At 48.4% G+C, this 7,372-nt stretch overlaps 1 long non-coding RNA gene across 1 annotated transcript; it reads right to left on the bottom strand.

The window, feature by feature from the left end:
- Nucleotides 1-352: 352 nt before the first annotated feature.
- LOC309378957 lies at nucleotides 353-4,211 on the bottom strand. Its single transcript, XR_014172305.1, has 3 exons — nucleotides 3,860-4,211; nucleotides 2,150-2,252; nucleotides 353-840 (listed from the first exon to the last, which is right to left on the bottom strand). It is a non-coding gene; the product is annotated as an uncharacterized lncRNA (long non-coding RNA).
- Between the last annotated feature and the right edge of the window lie 3,161 nt (nucleotides 4,212-7,372).

The following is a 7,372-nucleotide window of genomic DNA, read 5'->3' as shown; positions in this document are numbered from 1 at the left end:
CTCGCTTCCCTCCAGATTTATGCACAACTCATCAGTCAGCATTCCATGTTGACTGAACATGCTCAGTCTTTACGGAGGTATTTTTAAGGTCTCCTCAGCACCGCCTACATTTTTTCTATAGCTGCTTTGTACTTCCCTGAACCTGATGATACCTCTCTCTCTTGTGTAGGGATGGTGCTGTTTTGGCTATGGAGGATCCATGCCCAAAGAATGAGGTTGCTTAGTAGCACACAGCAGCTTGATACCACCCAGCCTTTTTAGACTACAACTCCCAACACCCCTGACTTTTGGCCATTAGATTAGGGAATGCCGATATACAGGAGTATGCTCATTAATTACTCGCCACTGAAAATGAGAATGACCAACTAAACTCTTTATTAAACCTATTTAACTATTTTACAATACATAGTCCGGTAGACGTTGCTTGGTGGAAACTTTCTGAGCAAGGCAGATATTTATTCCATCCAAAATGATGAATAAATAAGCCAAGGATGTTATCAGTACCAGTCTTCTTGGAAGTATACTCTGCCAGCCTTCCCAAAGCTTGGATAAATCCATATGAACGAAGGGATGTTGAGTGTCAAATGTCTTTTTGCAAAGTAAGTAATAACCGGTCATTATTTTCTAAACAATCCTTTTATGGTTGAGGAAGCTGAGTCTGCCTCGTGTGTACATCCATTGTAGTTGCATACACAGCCACCAAATAGGATGATTTCTGTAACAAGTGGCATATGTGGGTTCTCTGGGTCTGGACAAGGCATCGTCAGCTCCTTCTTGTAGAGTGTGAGTGGCATGCAGCACCCACACTCTGTGTGTACCATCATCTTGGCCACATTTAGCCTGTGAAAGAGAGGAATAATAATAATAATAATAATAATAATAATAATAATAATAATAATAATAATTAATACCCTGCCCATCTGGCTGGATGGCCTCCAGCAAAATATAAAAACATAATAAAACATCAAACTTTAAAAAACAGTTGGCAGTTCTTGCAGGTTTAACAGGGGGTGTCACATGAGCCAACTGCACATTTTTAAAGCAGAAATGAGGGGGTTGCACAATTTAGCCTTGCTCCCTGCCATTCTCGATTCTGCTTAGCTGAATAAAGCACTACTGGGTCACTGCCACCAGAGCTATATGTGGAACCCCCGCTCCCTGCCATTCTCAGGAGTAGCCAATGAGGAGGGGGGGGAACGCCTTGTTGCTCACCTCCCAACAGCAGCAGCATCTCTACCTGCCAGGTGGGTGAGGGGCAGGGCAGTGGAGCGGTTGGGGATAAAAATACACTTCATCTGGGAGAAGATCCTCGGAGTGTGTATGTATGGATTTCTGTGTTGGTGTGTGTGGCTTTGAAGCTGGCCATTTTGGGCCTTGGCCCCACCTATCATCCACATGTGGCTTCCCAGAAGTTCACCCACAAGGGTATGTCACCCCACCCCTGTTCAGCAGCAAAACCCTGAAGATACAAAGCTATAGATCTGGAGTATCTCAGAAATTACCAAGAACAAGAGATGTTGAACAGAATACTATTGTCCTCCATCCTGCTATTGCAAGCACCATTGTACTGCTTTGTGGTATTTATAATACTTATTGATACCAGATTGTTTTAACAAATTGTAAATTATGCTGGGATTTGTTGATGAAAGGGGGTACAGTGGTACCTCAGTTTATGAACTGTTCCGCAAGTCCGCACGTTGCCTGCATGCTGAAGCCTGGGCACGCTGAGCTCAGTGCGCCCAGAGTTTGCGCAGCTCTCCGCAAGGTGCGGGAGCACGGCGTCGGGCTCCCACGGCTTGCGGAGAGTTGCCTGTTCTGGGGACTGGGGTCGGGGGAAGCTCGGGCTTCCCCCGCCCCAGCCCTGCGCCTGGGGGGAAAAATAAATTCCCCCCCTTTATTCCCCCCCCCAAAAAACTAGGTGCGCCTTATGGGACGGTGCGTCCTATAGGGCGAAAAATACAGTACTATATCTTAAAAAAGAAATGCAGTATAGGATAATAGAATGCAATGTACTATATAATATTTAGCTGCTGTACAGCAATGGAAATAATTGACTTTGGTAATACTGTATTTACAGATTATTACTTTTGATTATGTAATAAGACAAAAGTCATAGTGGCTGGCCAAATTGACACCGATTCATACTCACCTTGATGATGTTGGACACATTCCTTCGCAGCGAGTCAAAGTGACATTTGCAACACAACCCTTGTAAACCACTTGATCTTCATATTCAACAGATTCACACTTCCCTGAAAGACATGAAATAAAACAGTTAATATACAAGCAGCACTGGAAATGTGGTGAATCATCTTATGGCAATATAGATGATTGGTATTTTCTGTCATCTGGAAACTGCTGATATTGAATCCAGTGAAAAGAGATAATACATTTCTTTATCAGTTGTATCCCCTGTTCAGTCTTAGCTGAGTGCTATGGTTCTTTTAGAATCTGTACTACTTTAGGTTTTCATGCTTATGGGAGCAGGTATATGGCCTCCCTTAATGCTGTTTGTAAATCCATGTATGGTGACAATTTTGTGAAATCAGTTATTTTAACCATTATAAATGAATTAATTTGATTTTTATTGTTAAAGAACATTTAAAACATTTTGACATATGTGAAAGGGTAGCTCGCAAGTCAAAGAACTTATCTGTACTTCAACCCACGTCTAAGCATACTTTTCTTGGAACAAGGTGCCAATGGTTTCAATGGGCTTATTCCCATTGAAATGTATGCAGGTGACTATAGCCTTAGGAAGGCAACCACTTTCACTAAGACCATTTATTGGTCTGATGCAGTCGAAATGTATTAATTTTTTTTAAAAATTCTCCACCTTAGAAACCAACTAAGTTTGTTCTTGGTAGAAGCTTTTGTGTGCATGCACAAAATCTGAAGAAGTGTGCATACACACGAAAGCTTATACCAAGAACAAACTTAGTTGGTCTCTAAGGTGCTACTGGACAATTTTTTTATACAATTCGACCATTAATTTAGTTTAGGTAACCTATGATTTGAGGTTGTGGTGGTAGTTGTTATTTTAGGCGTGCTGCCTGTAAAAACGAAAAAAGAAAAGCAAAATGTCAGAATGAAAACACATGCATAAACAAAATAATATGGGTATAATCCTGAGTCCATTTAAAGAAAATAAGTTGTTCATTCTGCGAAGTCAGGATTGCATCCAAAGTCACAAACCATAAAAGATCTTGAGACCAAACTTTTTCCTTCTGTTAATATATGAGTTTGAAAATCAAGTGATCTAGCTGTTGGATGGGGACAGAACCGTTCCAATGCTTTTCCCCACAAGGACGTTTAGGCTGGAGTTCTACACAGATACAAGGGAATAAGGCCCATTTAATTTACATCTGTGTGTTGATTCATATAAGATGACAGTTCTAGTGTACATAATAGAGAACAAATATTGCTTTGCACTTTCCTGTTCCAGGAACATATTGTGCTAGGTTGTGCCTTCTAAAAAGATGTGGAACTAAACAGGCAGCTACCTAGGTATTTGTAAAAAATTAACAAAAAAGGGAACAAACTGGATCAAAAGGAAAAATAAAATAGAAATGAACTAAAAAGAAAGTATAGCATTAATCCTAAAAAAAAAACTATAAACATTGTTGAATGAGCAGTACCACAGAATACTGTGAAAACTGTGACCTGTAAAAAGATATTTATCCTGTATGATACTAAAAATTTAAAATTAGGGGTGGACCTGCACAGATGGTAAAGAAGCGGAGGGGATCTAGAACAAAATTCCAAAATGATGATGCAGTGACTATAGTCAACGTAAAAGTTTGAGAAATACAAAAACCACATTTCAACCCAAAAACATTTCCATGAAATAGAAGCTCACCAGGAGATACAGTTGAGGTATATGACGTGGAGGTTGTCTTCAAAGACTGAGTACTACTACTCAAAGTACTAGTTCGGGTAGTTACTGGAATACTAATGATATTAGTACTGGATGACAATGGAGATCTGCTTGTGACCGGAATAATGGGAGTAGTAGAAAGAGTAGATGTAAATGGAATGGGAGTAGAGGATGTTTGTATGGGAGAATGTGGTGTCATGCTGGAAGCCGTAGAAATCAAACTAGTTGGAGAGGTTTTTGGCGTGTTAGTTGCGGAGGTTCGTGTTGATACAGTGGTTCGGGATGTGGTGGAGGGAGACGTGGTTGGTGTGGTTTTCGGCATGCTGCTTGGCGGTCTGGTTGTTGAAGGTGTGGTGACTGCAAAGAAAAAAGAAAATAAGTGAAAGGGGGGCGACCACACGTGGGAATGGGGGAAGGAGAGAAGCAGAGCGACCAGGGAGACTTACCCGTGGTAACTGGGACGGTGGTGGTTGCAGGAGTTGTGGTGGCCGGAGTGCTGGGCGTTTCTGTGCTGGTAGGGGGAGCAGTCGTCAGAGTTGTGGCAGTGGGTACTGGAGTGCTGGTGGAAGTGGAGGTAACGGTTGTGGGCGAGGTGGTGGTGGTTGTGGTGGACGGCGTCGGAGGAGACGGTGTGGAGGGGGGCACGGGTGCTGTTGTGGTTGTCGGGGTTGGTGTGCTAGTTGCAGTGGATTCTGTCGTGGTGGAGGGGCTTGTGGTGGTTAGGATTTTGGGGTGATGCGTAGAGGTGGATGGTGTGGAGGCTGTTGCAGTGGTCTTTGGTGTGTTGGTGGTTGCCGTCTGAGTTGATGCAGTGGTTCTGGATGTGGTGGAGGGAGAGGTGGTTGGCGTGGTTTTCGGCGTGCTGCTTGGCGGTCTGGTTGTGGAAGGTGTGGTGACTGCAAAGGAGAAAGAAAGCAAGTGAAAGGGGGGCAACCACACGTGGGAACGGGGGAAGGAGAGAAGGAGAGAAGCAGAGCTCCTTTGGCACGCTCAGCGCCCTTACCTGTAGGCACCGGTGGTGGAACAGAAGTGGTGGTTTTTGGTGTTTCTGGAACACAAAAGAGCAAAGTCACATAGTGGCGGTGGGAGAGGGAAAAGGGGGGCTCCCGTCACGGCTGGGATTTTGAGTTGCCCAGGGCGCCACACGAGGACATGAGGAACAGGTTCCCGGATGACTGAGCCAGATGAGTCTCGCCCTTTTTGGAGGGCTGGCTTACGTGGGACCTGGAGGTGGGACTTGTAAGCTGCTGCTGCAGAGCGACCAAGGAGACTTACCCGTGGTAACTGGGACGGTGGTGGTTGCAGGAGTTGTGGTGGCCGGAGTGCTGGGCGTTTCTGTGCTGGTAGGGGGAGCAGTCGTCAGAGTTGTGGCAGTGGGTACTGGAGTGCTGGTGGAAGTGGAGGTAACGGTTGTGGGCGAGGTGGTGGTGGATGTGGTGGACGGCGTCGGAGGAGACGGTGTGGAGGGGGGCACGGGTGCTGTTGTGGTTGTCGGGGTTGGTGTGCTAGTCGCAGTGGATTCTGTCGTGGTGGAGGGGCTTGTGGTGGTTAGGATTTTGGGGTGATGCGTAGAGGTGGATGGTGTGGAGGCTGTTGCAGTGGTCTTTGGCGTGTTGGTGGTTGCCATCTGAGTTGATGCAGTGGTTCTGGATGTGGTGGAGGGAGAGGTGGTTGGCGTGGTTTTCGGCGTGCTGCTTGGCGGTCTGGTTGTGGAAGGTGTGGTGACTGCAAAGGAGAAAGAAAGCAAGTGAAAGGGGGGCAACCACACGTGGGAACGGGGGAAGGAGGGAAGGAGAGAAGGAGAGAAGCAGAGCTCCTTCGGCACTCTCAGCGCCCTTACCTGTAGGCACCGGTGGTGGAACAGAAGTGGTGGTTTTTGGTGTTTCTGGAACACAAAAGAGCAAAGTCACATAGTGGCGGTGGGAGAGGGAAAAGGCGGGCTCCCGTCACGGCTGGGATTTTGGGTTGCCCAGGGCGCCACACGAGGACATGAGGAACAGGTTCCCGGATGACTGAGCCAGACGAGTCTCGCCCTCTTTGGAGGGCTGGCTTACGTGGGACCTGGAGGTGGGAATCCTTCTGCCCCTTTGGCAAGAGAGGGCTCCTGAAAGACTTGTAAGCTGCTGCTGCTGCAGAGCGACCAAAGAGACTTACCCGTGGTAACTGGGACGGTGGTGGTTGCAGGAGTTGTGGTGGCCGGAGTGCTGGGCGTTTCTGTGCTGGTAGGGGGAGCAGTCGTCAGAGTTGTGGCAGTGGGTACTGGAGTGCTGGTGGAAGTGGAGGTAACGGTTGTGGGCGAGGTGGTGGTGGTTGTGGTGGACGGCGTTGGAGGAGACGGTGTGGAGGGGGGCACGAGTGCTGTTGTGGTTGTCGGGGTTGGTGTGCTAGTCGCAGTGGATTCTGTCGTGGTGGAGGGGCTTGTGGTGGTTAGGATTTTGGGGTGATGCGTAGAGGTGGATGGTGTGGAGGCTGTTGCAGTGGTCTTTGGCGTGTTGGTGGTTGCCGTCTGAGTTGATGCAGTGGTTCTGGATGTGGTGGAGGGAGAGGTGGTTGGCGTGGTTTTCGGCGTGCTGCTTGGCGGTCTGGTTGTCGAAGGTGTGGTGACTGCAAAGGAGAAAGAAAGCAAGTGAAAGGGGGGCAACCACACGTGGGAACGGGGGAAGGAGGGAAGGAGAGAAGGAGAGAAGCAGAGCTCCTTCGGCACTCTCAGCGCCCTTACCTGTAGGCACCGGTGGTGGAACAGAAGTGGTGGTTTTTGGTGTTTCTGGAACACAAAAGAGCAAAGTCACATAGTGGCGGTGGGAGAGGGAAAAGGCGGGCTCCCGTCACGGCTGGGATTTTGGGTTGCCCAGGGCGCCACACGAGGACATGAGGAACAGGTTCCCGGATGACTGAGCCAGACGAGTCTCGCCCTCTTTGGAGGGCTGGCTTACGTGGGACCTGGAGGTGGGAATCCCTCTGCCCCTTTGGCAAGAGAGGGCTCCTGAAAGACTTGTAAGCTGCTGCTGCAGAGCGACCAAGGAGACTTACCCGTGGTAACTGGGACGGTGGTGGTTGCGGGAGTTGTGGTGGCCGGAGTGCTGGGCGTTTCTGTGCTGGTAGGGGGAGCAGTCGTCAGAGTTGTGGCAGTGGGTACTGGAGTGCTGGTGGAAGTGGAGGTAACGGTTGTGGGCGAGGTGGTGGTGGTTGTGGTGGACAGCGTTGGAGGAGACCGTGTGGAGGGGGGCACGGGTGCTGTTGTGGTTGTCGGGGTTGGTGTGCTAGTCGCAGTGGATTCTGTCGTGGTGGAGGGGCTTGTGGTGGTTAGGATTTTGGGGTGATGCGTAGAGGTGGATGGTGTGGAGGCTGTTGCAGTGGTCTTTGGCGTGTTGGTGGTTGCCGTCTGAGTTGATGCAGTGGTTCTGGATGTGGTGGAGGGAGAGGTGGTTGGCGTGGTTTTCGGCGTGCTGCTTCTTGGCGGTCTGGTTGTGGAAGGTGTGGTGACTGCAAAGGAGA

The sequence above is a fragment of the Podarcis melisellensis genome (genome assembly GCF_964234715.1).
Source record: "Podarcis melisellensis genome assembly, chromosome: 1".
Classification (NCBI taxonomy): domain Eukaryota; kingdom Metazoa; phylum Chordata; class Lepidosauria; order Squamata; family Lacertidae; genus Podarcis; species Podarcis melisellensis.
Note: the sequence above shows the minus strand (reverse complement) of the source record. Positions and strands in the feature narration are given on the sequence as shown.